The sequence below is a fragment of the Sorex fumeus genome, unplaced genomic scaffold (genome assembly GCF_029834395.1).
Source record: "Sorex fumeus unplaced genomic scaffold, SorFum_2.1 ptg000032l, whole genome shotgun sequence".
Lineage (NCBI taxonomy): Eukaryota > Metazoa > Chordata > Mammalia > Eulipotyphla > Soricidae > Sorex > Sorex fumeus.
This window is the reverse complement of record NW_026606089.1, coordinates 15,283,470-15,304,343: the sequence shown is the minus strand read 5'-3', so window position 1 is coordinate 15,304,343 and position 20,874 is coordinate 15,283,470. Positions and strand designations below refer to the sequence as shown.

The 20,874-nt window shown below is 52.3% G+C and overlaps 1 protein-coding gene across 1 annotated transcript in view; it reads left to right on the top strand.

Annotated features, from left to right (window-relative positions):
- The window catches only part of MYO18B (myosin XVIIIB), a gene marked incomplete at its 5' end in the record, with an annotated part of 197,630 nt that overhangs the window by 138,908 nt on the left and 37,848 nt on the right, over positions 1-20,874 (top strand). The gene's annotated exons all lie outside the window — the stretch shown is intronic.

Here is a 20,874-nt window from a genome sequence, read left to right as displayed (position 1 = left end):
AGGGTTTTGCAGGGTGAGGAGACTCGAGTGGTTGGACCACACTCAAGGGTGTTTAAGACTGACTCCTGGCTCTGTGCTCAGGGCTCACTCCTGGCAGGACCTGCGCAACCTTAAGGCCTCGGATACTTTTAACAATATTTTCAGGCATAGTGTTCACAGCAGAGTGTCAGCGTACGCCACTGCCCTCCCCTGCATCCCTAGCTGTCCCCCCCGCAAACCTCCTTCTCTTTACTTCCTTGGCAAATTCAGTGGCTCTCAGTTTCCACTGCCCGTGGCTGTTTGTTGTTGGCTTACCACATACCACACCACGTTCCTTTATACCCCACATAGGAGAGAGCTTGTCTGTGTTCGTTATTTTCCTGTGACTGACTCCATTCTGCATGTTGTCCTCTAGATCCGTCCATCTAGTGGCAAATTATGTGTTTTCATCTCTTCCTATAACTGAGTAGTATTTCACTGTGTGTGTGTGTGTGTGTGTGTGTGTGTGTGTGTGTGTGTGTAACACTTTCTTTTCCACTTCTCTACTTTTGGGCCTCTGGTTTGTTTCCAGATTGTGGCGATTGTGAATAATGCTGCATGAACACAGAAACAGAAATGTCATTTCCAAATAGCGTGGATTTGGGGGCCCACGGGGCAGATGCCAAGAAGCAGAATTGCTGGGTCATGTGAAAGCTCAATTCTTACTATTTGGATAAGTCCCGTGGTCCCAGGGCTGAGATCTCCAAGCCTACTCAGATCGGGGCTGAGCATCCTCCACCCAGATCCTCCAAATTCCAGTAGGCAGGGGTCACACCAACCAACTGGCCCCCTGGCACCGTGTAATCCCATCAACGGCCAAGACCCAGAGACTATAAAACCCAGCTCTCTCTTATCATCTCATTCCTGCTTTGGACAACCTGGCAGGCTACCGAATGTAACCTGCCCACATGGCAGAGTCTGGCAAACTCCCCGTGGTGTACCCAATATGCCAAATACCAGTGACAATGAAGGGTCTCATTCTCCTAACTCTGAAAGAGCCTTGAATATGGCACTTTTTAAGAAAATCTTAGGGCTAGGATGAAGGAGACGTTACTGGGGCCTGCTCGAGGCAATCAACGAATAACAGAATGGTTGTGATTGTGATTGATTGTGGATAAGTCCCCAAACTGTTTTCCATAAGGGCTTAACCAGCCACACCCGGTGGTGCTCAGGGCAGACTCCTGGCTTTGCTCTAAGGGATCACTCCTGGCAAGTCTCAGGGGACATATGGGTGTCAGGAATGGAGCCTGGGTCACCGGCCTGCAAGACTCTCAGCCTGCTGCTGTACTGTCCCTTGGGCCCATGGACATATTGGTTTCAATACTTTTTCTTTTGTGCATAAAATGGCTGTGACTGCACCTGTTCAAAGAGACTAAAGCTGGTCACTCACATTAGCCTTCCTGTTGGGTCCATCACACACCCAGCCTGGAGGCCTACTCGCGCCCCACTCCTTTTTCCCTCTCTCTTCCTTCCTGTCTGTTTTGTTTTTTTCTTTTTGGGCCACACACAGCGATGCTCAGGTGTTCCTCCTGGCTCTGCACTCAGGAATCACCCCTGGCGGTGCTCAGGGGACCCTATGGGATGCTGGGAATCGAACCGGGTCAGCCACGTGCAAGGCAAACACCCACCCTGCTGTACTGTCGCTCTGTCCCTGCCTCCTGTCTGTTTTCCATCTTTCCGAGAGAATTGGAAGCCCACAGTCAGATTCTGGCACATTTCCATGTCTATGTGTGTGTTTGCTTTGTGCCCCTACCCAGGCACCCTCGTTTCCAAACTCTTGAGTTGGAAAGGCGTCCCCTCTCTGCCCCTTTCTGCGTTCCCCAGGGCAGGTGGGGAGGAGACACTGCTGCCCACTGTAGCACTATTGCTCTACCCATAGACAGGCGTTTGCTTTCGGCCTTTTCCCTTCCATGCATACAGTAGGTAATGACTGCACTAGCTCAGACCTGAGGGGATGGCTCTCAGTCTCTCTCTCCTTATTTGCTTCCCACAAAGGACCGTGAATGCCTAAGCGTCAAGATAAAGTGACCTATACAGCTTTGGGCTTTGAATTAAAGTCTTTAAAACAGCATCTCATAGGGAGGGCATTTTTTTTTTTTTTGCTTTTTGGGTCACACCTGGTGATGCTTAGGGGCCACTCCTGGCTCTGCACTCAGGAGTCACTCCTGGCGGTGCTCAAGGGACCATATAGGATGCTGGGAATCGAACCCGGGTTGGCCGCGTGCAAGACAAATGCCCTACCCACTGTGCTATCTCTCCAGCCCCGGGAGGGCATTTTTTTAAATTTATTTTTAATTTTTTTAATTGAATCACCATGAGATAGAGTAGGGAGGGCATTTGGGGGCCCTCCCAAATGCCCAAATGCAGGGTATGAATAGCACCTCAAATGCTCTCCGATCCCCTAATTATTCCTCCCCATGTTCTCAGTCACACTGAGAACATTTAGACGTGCTGTGCTCCCAAGCAGTGCTCACTCCCCACTCTGAATGGGCTTCTGCATTCCTGGAGGGATGGGCCACCATGCCTGCTCCTCACTTCACCTCTCTCTTCCGCCCCCCCCCCCACGCCTCCTGTTTGTCTGCCTCCAAATGTGTCTGTTCCAAGGGACTGAGGGCGGAGTGCCCCCCTCCCGTCGCAGACATGCTTCTGAAAGGGAATTCTTGCTTCCCGGCTGTCATTACCCCAAATGGTGAATGCGCTTTCTCAATTCTAAAGGTGTTCGTGGCTCTCACGGAACGAGCTTCTTTGCGGCGGCTGCTGAGATGAGATATCTTGATAATACAAATCTATTACCAAGAGTCTATCTGGGAGTAATTGGGTCTATTACTCCCCAACTCGTGGCTTTGTTTCTTTGCGGAGAACAGGTTCCCTCATAATTAATCAGAATTTAGAGTTGCTAATACCAATTACAAATAACGTGCGGAGTGGCATGATGGCAAGGCGAGGAACAGATACAGATCTTGTCCCTGGAGACTTCATCCATTGAACTTTCGTCACTTTCCACTCGCTGGAAATGAGAGGAACTTAACGCCACTAAGTTAATTACTTAATAAACGAAGGGGGGAGGGAGGGCTGGAATGCTGCAGGTGTACATTAAATTATTCAGCTCAATCCAATTTATAGTGTTTGCATGAGATAATGCTTCACTTAGTGGCCTGGCAGAGGGGCTGTGGAAGGCTCATAAAAAGCCTGAGTGTTGTTAACAAGGAAAATCTTCCGAAGTTAGTGGCGTCGGTAACGAAGGAGGGTACCCCGCTATGACCCTGCCTGTGAGGTCCCTGATCCAGGTGCCAGGTGCCTGGGACCTGCACAGCACCCAAGCACAAAAAAAGGAGAAATGATTAAGGAATAGTATCCACTCAAGGGTCGGATGCTGGCATTCCCAAAAGTCATGGGCTGGTTTTTGAAGCATAAAGAGGGTTTATTCAAAGGAATAGTCCCTGCTCTAAGGCTCAGAGTCTTGTGGGTATTATCTCTCCCCACATTCTAGATGTATAGGTCACGGACAAGGACAAACTAATTAGGGCTTGAATAGTCGGGAATTTCATGGAAGTACTGCCGGCTGATGATTTCCTGGGGTCAGCCTGCTACCCAGATGCTGACCGGAGTTGGTCAATTCCAGGGTTTGTCACAGCAATTGTAAACCCTCATGGGGTGGGGAGGGGGTGGGAATTTTAATATGCAAATATATTCTAATCAACCGAAAGTGGTCCATCTATCTTCATCCTGGATTCTTTTGACCATTGTACCAACGAGACATGGTCTCTCTGTCTTGGGGTGTTTCATATCTATAACACATTAACTCTTGACAAAAACATCAGTTCAGACACAGAATAGATGTTATTTCAAAGAAGTGGCTATCTTGGTGTATGAGTACATTCTTTTACCAAGGAGGCCACTGAAATTTTTATATCTTTGTGACTCACGTTATTTATCCATCACACTTCCACTGGCCGTTTTTCTGTCTCACTGGGGGATGATAGGGAGTTTCTTGTTTTGTTTTTCAGGTTTTGGAGGTCCCACCTAGTGGATTCGGGGCTTACTCCTGACCCTCTGCTCAGGGATCATCCCCGATGAGTTGGGGGATGTCGGGGATGAAACTGGCTTGGCTGCATGCAAGGCCAAGTGCTCTACTCCCTGGACTGTCTCTCCAGCCCTCGGTGCTTTCTAAAAGCTGATTTTAAGCAAAAGACAAGGAGATGGACCCCTCAGAACCCAAGACAGACCAAGCGATCGGAAAGGAAGTGTTGGTATTGATTGTGGAATCTGAGTGGTTTGGAATTCCAATTTCCACGGTTGGGAAAGGATGTATGAATGGCTCTAACTTAGCATGAAAACAGAATTCAAGTGGGATTTCAACAAAAATTTCCAGGGGCCAGGTTTGGGGCACATGGCCATCCCTAAGCCAAATACTTGGACCATCTTGGAGTTGTGACCAGCCCAGAATCTAGAAGACTCAACCCTGTCCTAATTGTATTAACTGTGTGTGGATGGGGCATGGGAGCTGGGGAGAGGGTCCTCCGGGGACCAAGGAACAGGAGAGGTGTGAGAACGAGGCGGGCTGGGCTCTGGCAAGGCAGAGCCCTTCCCTGCCGCAGTGGAGCCGAGCCTCCTATTTTCCTCTTGCTTCTCTCTCTGTTCCTCCTCTGGCCTCCCCAGTACCTTCTGGGACTGAGGATGGGGAGCAAAGGGGGGTAATTAAAGGAAGAGGCAGCCAGGCGGAGGAGACAGCCTGACTTTCCTTTCTGCCTCTCAAGGGAGCGATTCCCAATGCAGGGAGGAGCTTGCCTTGAACTTGGGGCGGGGGGGGGGGGTGCATGGCCGGACGCCTCTTCTGCCCAGGCGAATGTTCCCGAGGAACATTCCCGAGGAAGAGGGGTAGCCATGGGGATGCTGCCGCCCACAGAGGGGGTGTTTTCCCCAGCCTGTGGCAGGCACAGCCAGCAGACGTGGCAGTTTTGCTGCCCTCGACACAGCCAACCTTGGTTCAATCCCCAGCCCTGCATATGGTTCTGGGAGCACAGCCAGGAGTGATCCCTGAGCTGAAGCCTTGAGCATTGCCAGGTGCCGCCCCCAAAGCAAAACAAAACAAAACAAAAAACCAACAGCATAGCAACTACTGATAAGAGCTCTTGACAGGATGGCCCAAGGTCTGGGCTGCGGACACCTGCATGTCAATTCTAGCTCCTTCACCTCATTCCTGGGTGACTTTGGCAAAAACATTTAACTTTCCTGTGTTCTCCCTGTGCTTCTGTTACTTTATAGATTGGAGGTGGCCAGGGCTGGCATGATAGAACACTGGTCAGGGAGCTTGTCTTACATGCAGCTGTCATGGGTTCACCCCCTGCTCCTCTATGATGCTCTGAGCACTGCCAGGAGTGATCCCTGAAAGCAGAGCCAGAGCACTGCTAGGTGTGACCCCCAAATAAAAATAAATAAATAAAAACAAAATGGAGCGCATCATTGCCAGCTCCTTCCAGGCCTGTGGGGAAGTTTTGTGTGAGATCCTAACCCCTAATATCCTCCGATCATAATCAATCCCATCACCTGTGATTAAAATTTCAACATAATATGGGGGGGTGGGAGGGTCATAAACCGTTAAGACCAAAGCAGCCATTGACATCCCCAGCCTCCTCCTCCAACTCATTATCGCCATCATGGACCACTGCCACCATTGTCCTCCTCGTCTCCATTGATCATCACCCCAAGGTGGTCCCCAATGTAGAAAGTGCCACAGAGCCCCCTCAAAGGCGGGTGAGCTTGGAGCCGTAGAGCAGCAGGGTAAGCCGAGAGCAGAGGTTGGACTGCATCCTTCTCCAGAATCCTGGGAGCTCTGTGCCCTGCCCCGCTCAGCCCTCTTTGACCCCTGGCTCATCAGTGCCTCCGTGGTGGGACTCAGAGCCTTGGGCCTGGCTCTGGCGGAGTTCTCTGCGTTCCCCAGCCTTGCCTGGGCTGCGTTCCAGGTAAATGACGCGGAGCCCCGCCTGTCGCATGTCACCTCTGCCGCCAGCTCAGATAATTCGAATCAACACATTCATTTCCCTAACAGCATCCTCGTCTCCCCGGCTCCCCGCCTCCCGGAAAGTTTTCAAATGGGAAAAGAAAGGCAACAACAAGCTACATCTGTCCCTGTTGAGGCAATTTGCAGCTGTCCACAGCTGACATCCACCCAGCTGGGCGGCAGAGCCAGGCTTCCTGTCTGCTGTGGGTGGGGGCTGATGTGGCCGAGGCTGCTGGGGAACTTGGCGGCCAACCCTAAGCATCCTGCTGATGTGAGGTTCAGACACAAGCATGCCTGCCCCGGGGACCCCTTTCGGCTCCTGCCTTTGTGAGCTAATTGCCTGGTAGGTGGAGAGGAGAGAGGAACAGAGAAGGTGGATGTCACTCAAGGCAAACAAAAGGAGAGGAACTCAGGGGACTCAGACTGCTTTCCCTGCCACCCCAGGCTGCATCCACGTGGCATGGGATGGGCCAAGGAATGGGCTGGGCCATGTTTACACGTGGTGATGATTTGATTTGATTTTTATTTATTTACTTTATTGAATCACCATGAGATACAGTTACAAGCTTTCATGTTTGAGTTTCGATCATACAATGATCCAACACCCATCCCTTCACCAGTGCACATTCTCCACCACCAAAGTCCCCAGTATACGCCCCCTTTCCAACCCTCCCCCTGCCTCCATGGCCGACAAGGACAGTAGACACAAGGGCCCATAGTTGGAAGCCTGACTCATGAGCTGGTGGAGAAGGCAGCTGGAATCAAGAAGGGATCACTAAGACGATGATGGTTGGAGGGATCATTAAGGATGGGGAGATGTGTGGGTGATGATTTTAGTCTGGGTCACAGCTTAAACACCTACTGGTCATTTTGTTCAGGAAATGTGTGCGGATTCATGGGGGAGAATGTCCAACACGTGTCATTGAGGAGTATGCCCTGAATATACGTTGCTCACGCAGGAAGTGGTGGGGAATCATGTGTGTGTGTGTGTGTGTGTGTGTGTGTGTGTGTGTGTGTGTGTGTGTGTGTAGTTATCAAGAGCAATGGGTAATGGGTGGTCCATTGGCTGGTACTGCCCCTCTCCCTGTGAGTGCAACAATTCCTTAAGGTTCTGCCCATCAGAGCCAGTGGCACCCAGGGGTGGGGGGCAGCTCCTCTCAAGGAGAGGTGGTCCCACCCTCCCAAACTATGAGCCTCAGGCTAGTCTGTTTCAGCGCTGCCTAACCCCAGCGAATCCAGCTACTTTTTTAATTTATTTTTTTTTGGAGTTGGGGGAGGGGAGTGGACAGTTTAGACAGGAGCAGCCAGGAGTAGCACCACCCTGGGGTGCCTCTCTGGAAACTTCAGCTCCTGTAGATTTAATCCCGAGTGTGCCAGGGGCTGCCCTCATCTGGGGTGACAGATTGTCTTCTGTTACGGGACCTTACTCACTTACCCACCAGGTACCTGAGACCTGTCTTGCTTTTTTATTTTAAATGATCTACTAACCGAACTCTTTTAAGTCTGCTAATTAACTTCATCCCTCTCCCTCCCCTCATCCAGCCGCATGCATTTCCTAATTATCAGTCTGGCCCCTTTTGGACCCATGGAGTCCTACCTGTAATTAGAATGACAGTATCCGTGATGTAGAAGAACTCCAACTCTAAGGTCATAAACTTGCCCAACCAGAAATGCTTAGGGCTTATAAAATCCCAGCTCATTAGACTAACATGATCTTAAAATCATATGGCATTGAGTCCGATGCATTTTCTATTTGCATTGTTCAAAAATGGTTGAAGACAGTTGATTTCATGGGACTCAACTTCATAGAAAATAATGAAATATTGAATGAAGCCATAGAGATACTACTTCAGAGGGTAAGGTGTTTACCTTGCATGTGGCTGACCCCAGTTTGGTCCCTGGAATCCTAAGTGGTTCCCTGAGCCCTGCCAGGAATGATCTCTGAGCACAGTCAGGAATAATCCCTGAGTACCTCTAGGTGTGACCCTAACCACCCCACCAAAAAAAAAAAAAACTGAAAGGACAAAATGGGAATATTAAAATTCATATTCTTTGAATTGTTGGCACCTGTTGTGATGGGAATTTCGAACCTTGGGTCTTAAGAACAGGGCCCCATAACTATTTCCCATAAACGCCCAGACCATAAACAGTTTCTCTGTTGCCGATGTCAGCGCCTCTCCCTCCACTTCTGAACTCTGGGGCAGTGCTGGACAATTTGTAATAAATGGGGGTGGTTGTGTTCTAATAAGTCTTGAAAAAAAAATCAGGTGCAGGCTGCAATTGACCTCCAGGCCAGGATTTGCCACCCCCTGTTCGAGACTACTCAAGCTGAAAACACTCCATCAAGTCCTTGAACCGCACAGAACAGGTCTATTATTTCTAGGGGATTCCCACAGACCCCATCCAAAGCTTGGTCTATTGGAGGGGCAGCTTGCCCTGGTCCAAACCACGCCCGTTCCAGCATTTTGTTCTGTTTTTGGACATGATGGAGAAGCAAAAGCCCCTGAACCCCAGTTCTGGAAGGGTTGGAGTCTCAGAAAGAAAGAGACCGAGACGCAAGCCATCAGAACGGGCACCAGGGATGCTGGGAGGGGATCAGGGCGAGCAGTGCAGACAGGAGGGATGGGCTGGACATGACCCATGGGCGGCAGCTGGGAGCGATGGGAGGAGGATTCAACAAGAGACCAGAGAAGGAGAGAGCAAGCACACTGCTGAGCATCTGCTTACCTTCCCTGCCGAGTCAATAAAGGGGTAAATGGACCGTGAGTGGCCCCATGGCCCACGTAATTTTAGACTCCATCCCTCCGAAGGGCACGAAGTATAGGGAGGGGATCTCTCTCTCTCTCCCTCTCTCTCTTCCTCTCCCTCTTTCTTCTCTTTCTCCTCTCTCTCCTCTCTCTCTCCCCCTCTCTTCCTCTCCCTCTTTCTCCTCTCTCCCTCTCCCTCTTTCTTCTCTCTCTCCTCTCTCTCTCCTCTCTCTCTCCCTCTCTCTTCCTCTCCCTCTTTCTCCTCTCTCCCTCTCCCTCTTTCTTCTCTCTCTTTCTCCTCTCTCTTTCCTCTCTCCTCTCTTTCTCTCTCCCTCTCTCTCTTCCTCTCCCTCTTTCTCCTCTCTCTTTTTCTCTCTCTCTCTCCTCTCTCCTTTCTCTCTCTCCATCCCTCCCTGTTTCCCCTCCTGCCACTGGAAACCCAGGCTGGCCAGCAGCATCATTTTGGCGGGGGTGGGGGCAGGAAGGGGATGGGGAGAGCAGGCTATCAAGGGGTCAGGTGTCCAGAGGGGTGTCTGGAACTAATGTTTATTGCCTGCCTGCTGCCGGGGCCACGGGGTGCAGAGGGATTTCCAGGCGCCACCTAATTAAATCTGCACTTTCAGCCTCCTGAGTGAAGTAATAGCTTTATCTTGATTTAACACATACCGTACAAGAGGCTTCAAAGTGGTGAAGTGACTTGCCCAGGGCCCACTTGCTTGCTCGGGAAGACTGGAGACAGAGGGAACCGGGGCCAGACTCCCAGCCGAGGCCGCCTCTGCTTCCTCTCACACATGCGGGGACCCCGGGCGGGGGCTCCCGGATGTTGCTACAAGGTAGATGTTGAGTCAGCCGACTTGGGGATTCTCTTGTCTAGCCAGAGGCCTGAGAGGGAGAATGTTTCTGGGACTTCGCTCGGTGGAGCTGGCCCCTGCCACCCTCACACCCATTCCAGACCTCCAAGGAGAGGGGGGTGCTTCCTGTTTCTAAGATGCGGCCCCTAACTGTCCTGTTTGGTTTTGGAGCCACATCCACACCTGTCAGAACCCAAGTTTTCTCTAAAAGAACCTCTGAGCTGCGACCTTGGGGCTCTCATTAGCCCCTCCAGGAATATTTTGCCAGAACAGGAGATACTGGTGGGTGCAGTATCAACTGTTGGAGTTGGCACTGGGGGAGGGGGGATGTGGGCATCTTGAGGGTAGAGATAGGAGGATGGGTACCGTCTACATCCTGAAATACAGTGGACAGCCGTGCCCTCATCCTCGGCAAAGATTTCCTGGCCCCAGAGGCCAGAATTCTACATTAGGGACCCTGCGATTTAGCTCAGTGTTCTGCAGTTCATAAAATAAATAACCCATTTGGGGCCAAAGAGATGGCTCAGTGGGCAGAGCGTGCGCTTTGCAGGTGGAAGGCCTGGGTGGGTGTGGTCCCTGGTGTCACGTAGTCGCTTGAGCGTGATCGAAGTGTCCCCTGAGCACTGAGCCTGGAGTGAGGATGCCCTAAGCACTGAGGCCTGTGGCCATGAGCAAACAAACCAAATCCCTCCAGCTGGCGTCTCTGGTGCCTCCCATGCCCTTGAACTAGAGCAGTGAGTGATCCTTTGGAACCATTGCACTCAACAGAGGGGTGGGGGAGGGCTTTAGCGCCCACACTGCCCCACAGGGCTGTCAATCAGTGGGAGCACTCCTCTCCGCGGAGACAAAGCCGGGGTGCGGCTGAGTCTGTCCGTCACCTCCTCTCACCTCGGCAGATGGAAGCCAGTCGGGTCCAGAAATCACTGTCTCATCTCGGGTCATTAGCACGCCTGGCCGCCCGCTGTTTCCCAGCATCTCTGGCTGTTGATTTCACTCCGGCTGTTTCCTCTGATGGCAGCTCCCGCCGCGGTCGGTCACACTCCAGCCCAGCGACTCCCGTGCAGGCGGGGACGAGGCCAGGGTCTGGAGCTGGGCTGCCAAGACCCATTGCTCCAAGGCTCCCCCTCCCCGATCCATCTTGGAGGGACACCTCTCATCTTCCTGAGAGGTGTGTCGACGCGGGGTGATTTCCCGGACAGCACCGACTCCTGAGCCCCGTCTCCCTGGCCACACCATCCTGCCACGGCTGCTGGGAATGGTCATTACCGTCACTGGTGGACTAGGTGACTTTATGGGGGAGAGGTTCTCTTCCAGGACTCTTGGACGGGGCCTGCACTGTCCTGGGGTGCCCACAAGCACACATGTGTACTGCAAGGAGTGAGCACTCTTGGCAGTGAGTGATGTTTTGATCTGACCCTGGGCACTGGGCACTGGGCACTTGGGTATGACTCGTGACCTGGTGCTGAGGAAGGGGATAGCGTAAAAGCATGTTTTGGTAGCGAGGGGGTAGGAAGGGCTGGGGTGGGGGGGCAGTTTCATTCAAGACTGTGAGTATTGGGGTACAAAGGAACGCAGTAGGCAGATCGCATGTTGGAGAACTATAGAGATAGAAGGGAACTAAGAAAACAAAAAAAAATGGGGCGAGAGGCCTGGAGAGACAGTACAGTGGGGAGGGCACTTGCTTTTGCATACATGGACCTGGATTCAATCCCCCGTATCCCATATGATCCCCCGAGCACCGCCAGGAGTGATCTCTGAGCGCAGAGCTAGGAGTTAGCCCTATGTACCACCAAAATAACCCCTCCCCCAATAAAATAGAAGGGACCCCCCCCTCCTCTGGCTCTGCCTCCTAGCAGTTCTCAGAATGAGGACTGATGTTCTGTGAGTGCCGGTGAGGACCTGGAACCTTCTGCCCATGATGTCCTGGATGTTGTTCTTCCCATTGTACTGCTGGGGACACTGAAGATCAAGGAGATGAGTTACAGGCTTGCCCTGGGCCTTATTAGAAGTCTTAGGGCCAAATGACAAGGCCTTCTTTGAAATAAGCGCAATGAGCCCACTCTGGAGTGTCCCTGTCATGAATTTCTTTTGGGGAGGGCGGGGGGGGGGGTGGACAGAGTTTTTGGTCACCCATCTGGCAATGCCCAGGGGTTACTCCTAGCTCTGCACTCAGGAATCACTCCTAGTGGTGCTCAGGAGACCCTATGGGATGCTGGGGACCAAAATAGGGTGGGGCACATGCAAGGCGAGACTTGACCTGCTTTACTGTCTCTCTGCACCCTGCACCCCTTTGTGAATTTAGAGTGAGAACCCAAGCTGGGGTGTGTCAGTGGTGACCCCTCAGATCCAGGTACTCCCAGATCAACTCAGGGTGCGAAGCTGAGAACGTTCCTGGCTACTTCTAACTCCTGGATCTAACAGGAAATTAGACGTTAGGAAGTACTTCCCATCTGATGGGCTGTGTGCTTTTACTCCTGAGGTTGGTACAAATGCTGGCACCGCAGAGATGAAAGTGGTCCCTGAGGGGGGCATTGTGGAAGCAGGTGTCTGTGGAAGGATCTCGAAGGATGAATAGGAGTTGACTGGTCAGAGCGTGGAAGTGCATTTCCAGGTGGAGGAGGAGTAGCTGCAGAGCACAGAGGCATGGAGGAAGAGGGCGTGTGTGGGAGCTGGTGAAGGTGGGGAACTGCAGAGAAGGGCGACCCCCCCCCTTTGTGGGATCGCCATGAGCGCCCGTTAGGAGTCTTCCTCAACTGGTGCAGGTGACACCGCTGGGTGAGGTTGCCAGAACCATGAGAGGAACCTGAGCCTCCTTGGGAGAGGGAGATGGACACTCCATTCCGGAGCAGGAGACAGAACGTGGGAGGCAGATGCCAGGGAAGAGCCCAGTGTGTGGGCGAGCTACACTCGGCCCAGAGGTCCTGCAGGTGGGCCCGTTTGTTCTTTCGTGAACCATGTTGGAGGTGAAGGCATTGGCCGTTTAAGAAGGGTCCAGGTCCAGATCCCTTTCCTCCCCCTTAATTCTGTGATCACATGGGCCAGTGGGCTGCCAGCGAATAGGAGGTTTATTTCCATTTTAATGGAAAGCCGCCAAGTCAGAGGTGGCTTGATAATGATGGCCGGGAACAGGGGCCCTCTGATGCGCTGGGTGTCCTCTCGGCGTCGGTGGCACAGATAAGTCTCACATCTGAGACTTAATTATGTTGATATAATTATTCCTCTGTCAGGAAAATTGGCTGGCACAGATATGTCATATTTGCGCTTGAGCAGAAAAATGAAATGCCTTCCCCACCCCCCGCCTTTTCCTCGATTGTTTCCGGAAACTCTTGGGTGGGTGACTGAGAAGTCAGGCGGGGTTGGGGGGGGGGGTTCACCCCCAGCTGGGGTTCTGCTGGCAGCGGTCCCTTGGGAGAGAGCCCACAGGGTGTGGACCCCACCCCAGGCCATCTTAGCCCATTTCTGAAGATGCTGTGTGAGTTCTGAGTCGTCAGAGTGGCAGGAACTGTGGAGAATTGTTTTCCATTTTCTTGGGAAAGTTCGGGACTCAGAGGCCTCCCCTCCCTGTCCCCCTGGCTTCCCCTTCCTGTCCCCATCCTGCTGGACAGAGAGATGGTCCACTGCTCCCCACCCATGAAGCAGGGGGGACAGGGGCCTCCGAGAGTTGAGTCCACAGTCCCCTTTTCACCGAGAACGTGATTGCTCTTGTGACTTGACCCAGGTAGAGGTTGACTTGGCTTGGATTTGGGGGTCGCTGGGTGGGGCCTGACCTGGCTTTGCTCAACGTCTCTCCCCAGTCTTCTCAAGAGAGATCCTTAAGGGGCCAGAGTGATAGCACAGCGGGTAGGGCATTTGCCTTGCACACAGCCGAGGGTTCGATCCCCGCATCCCATATGGCCTCCAAGTACTGCCAGGAATAATTCCTGAGTAATTCCTTAAGTTTCCTCAGGTCAGAGCCAGGAATAATCCCTGAGCATTGCTGGGTGTGACCCAAAAAGGAAAAACAAGCCGCTCTGTAGCACTGTCCTCCCATTGTTCATCAATTTGCTCAAGCGGGCCGAGTAACGTCTCCATTGTGAGACTTGTTGTTACTGTGCTTGGCATATCGAATACGCCACGGGGGAGCTTGCCAGGCTCTGTCGTGCGGGCAGGATACTCTCAGTAGTTTGCCAGGCTCTCCGAGAGGGATGGAGGAATCGAACCCGGGTTGGGCCACATGCAAGGCAAATGCCCTACCTGCTGTGCTCCAGCCCAAACAAACAAACAAACAAAAAACAAAAATAGGAAAAGAGTGATCCCTGTTTGTGCTGGTTATCAAACTGGAGCCTGCTGGGTGCCAGGCAGGTGCCCTCACACCTGTATGATCTCCCTAGCTCCCGCAGTCAGTATTTCCGACCAGCTTCACCTGAGTGAGTGACATGAAGAATGGGGGTGCAGTAGGGGGCAGGGGGTACCCCCCGGCGTAGAGATGACCTGGGCTCCAGTGCTGCCTGTGCCACCCCGTAGCCCCACCACCTTGGCCACGGAGACCCCTGTCCCAGCCTCAGCCCGAGCCTTGGGCTTTGGTGCATGCGTCCGTGCCTCCCCAGGTGTCACTGGGCTGTGTGAACGCTCGCAGAGGCAGACCTCTCAGACTTTCCTCAGGTCAAAGCCTTATCATCTCGGTGTTTTGAACAGCCCGAGTTGCTTAACATAGTAACTTCCCAGAAGGCTCTGAAGACCTTCAGGCAGTGGCCGGGGGTGTTTTAAAATGATCAGCTTGAAAAATGAGAAGGGAAGGAAATGACTGCTTTGGGTCCCCCACCACACCCCCCACTCTCTGACCTGGGTGATAGAGATGCAGGGGTGGGCAATGGGGGGCAGGGGGAGAATTCTGCTAAAGGTCCCTGGTTGTCTACATTGCCCCGTCTGTCCACACTGCAAAAACTAACACGAGTCCAATGTGCACTCAGAGAGTCTCCGAAGGTGATGGTCCCCAAGAAACTGACTTGAGAATAATGTAGTTTCATTTTGCCACTATATTTTCTAGATTCTCCAGAGTTACCCCATTAGAACCCCAGAATAAATGTTAATATCATTTAAAAGAAGGAGGAGATGAGGCTAGAGAAAGAGAGTACAGTGGGGGCAGGGAAGGTACTTCCCTTGCATGTGGCTGACCCAAGTTCAGTTCCCACATGGTTCCCTGAGCCCCTCCAGGAGGGATCCTTGAGCTCAGAGCCAGGAGTCAGCCCTGAGCACCCCAGGTGTGGGCCAGAAACAAACAAAAAAAATTGAAAGAAAATGGAGAATGTGTGATGTGGTAGTTGGCATCTGCGTTCTAATGTAAGTGCCCCGAGCTGGTGACTTGGAGATATGGAAGTTTATTGTCCGACAATCCTAGAGGCAAGAAGCCTGAAGTGGGTGTGAACTCGCCCTGGATCTGGTGGGAAGGGCCTCGTGCTGCCCAGTCCCACCTCCCCCCTCCCCTGCTCCCCATCCTCCAGCTATCCCTGCGCACACCTCCATGCCTTCTCTTGGTCCTCCCTCTCCGCCTGTCCATCCCTGTCTCAAGCACCTCCTATTCTTCCATAGACACCCGGCATATTGAGTTCAGGACCTGCCCCAAGATCTCATCTTAACCGTTCATCCCCACAAAGTCTCTGCAAGCTTGGTGGTTCCCTGCTGCTGAGCGGAGGCTCATCTCCTGCTAGGTCCCGGAAATGGGCATTTCCACGCACCGGAGGAGGTTCCAGTGGGGGGATGGGGAGCAAGGGAGGGTGGGGAATCAGTTCCTCAGGGCTGCAGGTATAACGAAAAGAACTTCTGGGGTCCTGTGCCGGCCAGCCTCCACGAGAAGGCCCCCAGGGGCCCCGCCTAGCACATATCCACCCGAGGCACTTCTTCCCACTTGCAGGCTGGTTGTGTGACTAACAGATTCTGTCCGGGTTGGGGTGCACCATCTCTGAACCCAGACTATGAACAGGGTCTTTGGCTGTGGCCGTTGTTCCTAGCTCTGGGACAGCCCGTCATGGGAATGCCTGAGCCCCAGTGCAGACCCCTCATGGCAGGGCTCTGAGCCCCAGCTGCACATGAGCCTGTGTGGAGGGACCCCATCCTGCCTTCTGGCCACCACAGCCCTGGCTGACCGTGACCGTGGCCTGCGACGTTAACGTGTGCCCATGGTTTGGGGATCTCGGTGAGAGGTATTGGAACCTCCTCCCGTCCCCCCAGAGCCAGATAAGCACCCAGATAAGTCGCTCCTCTCCAAATCCTCACCCCACAGGAAACTCTGAGAATCCATTGGATGGTTCTGATGTTTATCAAAACACTAGGTGTTGAGGCCATTGATTATGCAGCAATGAAAAGCAGCAAACAACAAAGGGGGGTTATACCCTAGCATTCTGACCCATAATACTTAAACATCGTAAAGCAGGATTTCTGATAATACTTCCCTAGAAACAGAGAAAAGTGCGCAAATCTTGCAAAGGACAGATCTACGCATTTTCCCAAACTGAAAACACCCTTGTGTCCCTTTTCTAGCAGGACCTGGCCTGAGCTGGAATGCCCTGTGCTATGCTGTAGCACTGGTGTTTTTTTTCCCATTGGTGCTCAAATCCCGTCCCACCACATCTCTGCTCTCGAGTCTCAGAAACATAGCTTCCTTGCTTCCGGACAACTGGAAGATGAGGCGAGGAGAGAAGCTAGGCTCTTTATCCCTGTCTGGCACTGCCTTGGTGGGTGGAAGGGAGCATTCGTGGCAGCAGCTGAGCCTCTTGCATTTGCGTCCCGTTGGGGACTTCCCTCCTCCAGGCCGTCCCATTGAAGTTTCCCATCAGCAGAGCAGAGCCAACGTCCTGACTCTTTCTTCCAACCTTGGACTTGGAGTGGCATCCGGCTGTTGCTGCTCATTCCTCCCTGATACCTTATTTTTCCATCCCAAATCACACTCTCCCTACATTGAATTCCTCTGGTTGAATGGTCTAGCGTGCTCCCATTATTCCTACCTGATACAGGCTTCCTTTGAGTCATGGTATAAAGTCGCCCTGGTTTCTTCAGCTGTAAAGCATCAGATTCTTCGACTTACTTTTCTGGGTGGGAAAAAATAAGATGCCGTGATTTTCTGCAGGTTTCATATTTGCAGAGTCTAGAAGGAAATGGGAAGGTTTGTTCTGTACGACACATGAGCCATTGGATTAGGTAGACCAGATGCCTGCCCTTCTGCATGATTCTGTTTCTGAAACCACCTTTAGTCAGGGAAGAAGAATAAATCTGTCCTCTTAATAGATGAGGAGCTGAATATAAGGCAAGATTTAGTGACCCTTCAGAATTCACTTAGGCTTCAGGACACCTCTGGCTGAAATGTCAGTACATCCTCCCTCCTCCTGTGCTGTTACTAGCCTGCTCCTCCCGTCCTCCCCCACCTTCCAAGCTCACCACCAGGGTCTCTCCCTAAATGTGATGGGTTTTAGTTTCCCTCCTCCATTCTCTCTCTCTCTCTCTCTCTCTCTCTCTCTCTCTCTCTCTCTCTCTCTCCTCTCACTCTCTCACTTCCTTCCATTCTATACAACACTCATATATTTTAAGGAGAACAGCCCAATCCACCCATCCAACCTCTACCGTGTTTGTTTGTTTGTTTGGGGTCTATACCTGGCAGTGCTCAGGGCTGACTCCTGACTCTGAGCTCAGGGATCACTCCTGGTGGGCCTAGCAGTACCATATGGGATGCAGGGGATCACACCCGGTTTGGCCGAGTGCAAAGCAAATGCTTTATCCACTGTCCTACTGCTCCAGCCCAGTCTGTTGCGGCTTTATTACGGGTCAAGAAGGCCTTCCTTGGAGGAGAGGAATCATTACAAGCAAAGGTTTCTAAACTTGTTTCGCCTTTCACAGAACATAAATCACTCAGACACACCCCCACTCTCTTCACCCCCCTCCTACCGCCAGGAAATCTATTTCTTTTTTAAGTGCCCAGTCCCAGTAGACATCCATGAAGGGAGTCCTGGGCAGCCCAGGTCAGCCCTGGGATGAGGTGCTTAGTATGAGACTCGGTGAGTGACTCCTGAGTCTGTGGGGCGACTGATTAGTCATGCCTGCCTGGAGGAAGAAAGGCTGGAAGTGGCTCTGAGAGCCTCTCTGTCTGCTGCACCCTCAGCACTTGGAGAAATGACAGAAGAGGAACCGGACGGGTAGAGGGGGGGAGGGGGCGGCTACCTTCTCCCCAGGGCCTTTCCCGCCGGAGACTGAGCTCTCATTCAGGCTTCATGTTTTTTGTTTTGTTTGGGGGGAGCCATACTCAGCTCTGCTGGGTGGGGGACACTCCTGGTGGTGCTCAGGGGTCTCCTGCATGCAAAGTGGGTGCTCCATCCATGGAGCCACCTCTCTGCCCTGCCCGCTTTTCCATTTTAAGAGATTTTTATTTTCATTTTTATTTTTACTTTTTTATTAGTGAAACACCATGAGGTACAGTTGTAGACTTACAAATTTTTGTGCTTGGGTTTCAGTTATACAATGATCAAGTACCCATCCCTCCACCAGTGCCCATTTTCCACCACCACAGGTCCCAGTATCCCTCCCATCCCCCATCCCCCCATCCCACCCTACCTCCATGGCAGGGAATTCCCTTTTGTTCACTCTCTCCTTTTGGGTTCTGTGGTTTGCAAGGTTTGCAAGAGAGGCATTGAGTGGCAATCATGTTTGGTCTATAGTCTACTTTCAGCATGCTTCTCCCATCCTAGGAAGATCCTCCCAACACCCTTTATTTGGTGCTCCCTTCTCTATCTGAGCTTCCTTTTCCCCTAGCACGTGTGGCTGGCTTCCAAGTCATGGAGCAAAATTCCTGGTACTACTCTTGGCCACTCCTGGGTGTTAGTCTCCCATTTTGTTGCTTTATGTTCCCCAGATGAATGCCATATTTCTGTGTCTATCCCACTCTTTCTGACTCATTTTGCTTAACATGATACTTTCCATGTGGTACCACTTGTATGTAAATTAAATGAATCCTTTTTGGGCTTCTCCTGGGCACCCCAACTCTCTTCTTCTCCCCAAATGGGCCTTGGGACCAGGACAGCTCCCAGGGATCCCATTCTCTCTATTGCCTTAGTTCTCCTGGACAAGTTGGATGAAACAAAGGCATTGGCCTATCATTTTTTTTTCTGTAAAGATCCCTCCCCCCGACACTCCCCCCCCAGACACACATACACACACAACACATACACATATGCGCACACCCTTAGAGAAGCAAAGGGAGGGTCTGTGGGCTGAATTTCGGAGCCCCGACTCCCTTCCTTGTCATTGTGTTTTGGTCACCTGTACCTGGGCAAGTGTCTTGACCTCGCTGCGGCTCAGGCTGCCCTGGGTGTGTGAAATGGGGGCGATGAGCAGCCCCGAGAAGCAAGAGCTGATGGATCCGGAGCTGGCCGTGGGGTCACGCCAGAGAAGCATCAGAGACCAAAATGTGGCCCTGTCTGATAAGTAAAGTCATTCGTATTCTTTGCAGAAAGTCTGGAGAAGTGCATAAAGGAAGAAGAAAAAGCACGGGCTATCTCGCCCGCACAGAGATAATAACTCAGCTACTCTTTTGATACTCTGAAATGACTCTGAAATTAAATGTGTTTAGAGAGAGCCCTTGACTCGGGGGTTCACACAAAGGGGGCCCGAGAAAAGGCTTTGCAGACCCGCAGCAGTGCCAGGAGACGTGGATGGATGACTAATTCTGCGCATATGTGTGAAGGACGCGCGGGTTGTGGAGCCGAAGGCAAGTAGGCGCACACATGCTTGTGGGTATGTGTATAAGAGACACACAACATGTGTGTGTATAAATTTTCAGGAGCACCAGGCTCTATTTAGAACACTCCTCCTAATCTTTATCGCATGCAGAGGAAAGAATTAAAAAGGAGACGAATATGGATCATGTTTGAGGGCATTTTCAAACAGCCTGGTCTAGAATATGAACTCTGTGGAGTGGACTTGGGCTGGTCTGGGGTCAGAGCCCAGAAATTGGCCTGAATGAAGAGTCTGGCACCTTTGCAGGGAAGAGGGACCTCCAGAGACTGACCTGTCCTAGCAGAGAAAACCATCACCCGGTATTAAACATTAGCTCCTAAGGAAATATCACAACAGGGGACGACCCCCTCCCCACCACCATCACAATAAATGATGCGCAGGGGTTACTCCTGGCTCTGCATTCAGGGATCACTCCTGGCAGTGCTCGGGAGATAATATGGGATGTCGAGGATCAAACCTGAGTCAGCTGTGTGCAAGGCAAATGCCTTCCCTCTCGTACTATCGCTTCAGCCCCCAGAGGAAATAATTTAAATTGTGGCCATTAAGTTCCCTGTCACTGTCCTTCTGTTGTTCATCGATTTGCTCGAGCGGCCCAGTAATGTCTCCATTGTGAGACTTCTGGAGCGATAGCACGGCGGTAGGGCGTTTGCCTTGCACGCAGCCAGCATGGCCAACCCGAGTTTGATTCCTCCGCCCCTCTCGGAGAGCCCGGCAAGCTACCGAGAGTCTCTCGCCCGCACGGCAGAGCCTGGCAAGCTCTCCGTGACGTATTCGCTATGCCAGACACAGTAACAACAAAGTCTCCAATGGAGACGTTACTGGGCCCGCTCGAGCAAATCCACGATCAACGGGAGGGCCTTTACCTTTTTAACTGCCCTACAAGCTGCCTCCATGGGGACAGAGAATGGTTCTGTTCCATCGTCACAGGGGGAGGGGCGTCTAGGAGTTTAAGAAGAGTAAGTGGTTGGTCCTAAGGAGTGCAGAGGTGACCAGCACCTCCTACCCCCCACCACCCTACCCAGTGCAGAACTGGGAGTAGTGACCCCACCTTCACAGCACCACCTATTTCTTGTCCTTCTGTTTGATCAGCGTTCTCTCATGGAAGCCGTCCATGCCTCCACCAGGGTCCTAATTCCTATGGCTACTGTCAGCCTGGTAGCATCCGAGTTAGGCGCACGCCCCGCTTCTCCGAGTCATGCCAGGGATCCAGGTGCCCATCAGAGCGTCCAGGTCCTGAGCAGCTCTGCCCCGAGCTTCTAGGGACACATGGCCTTGCTCCAGCACCCCTGTGCCTGGGAATCGTGTCCAGCAGGTGCACTTCTGAGCTCAGTTCTCAGACTGGGCATGCGGATCACTGAGGCAGAACCTTCTGTGGGGCCCCCTGTGCGTTGTAGGATGAGTTAACAGCACCGCCGAGCTCTGTTCTCTAGCAGCTAGAGGATCCCTGCAAGCAGGTTGCTGCCACTGTGTCCCCTGCCCCACCCCGGGGCAGTAGGTC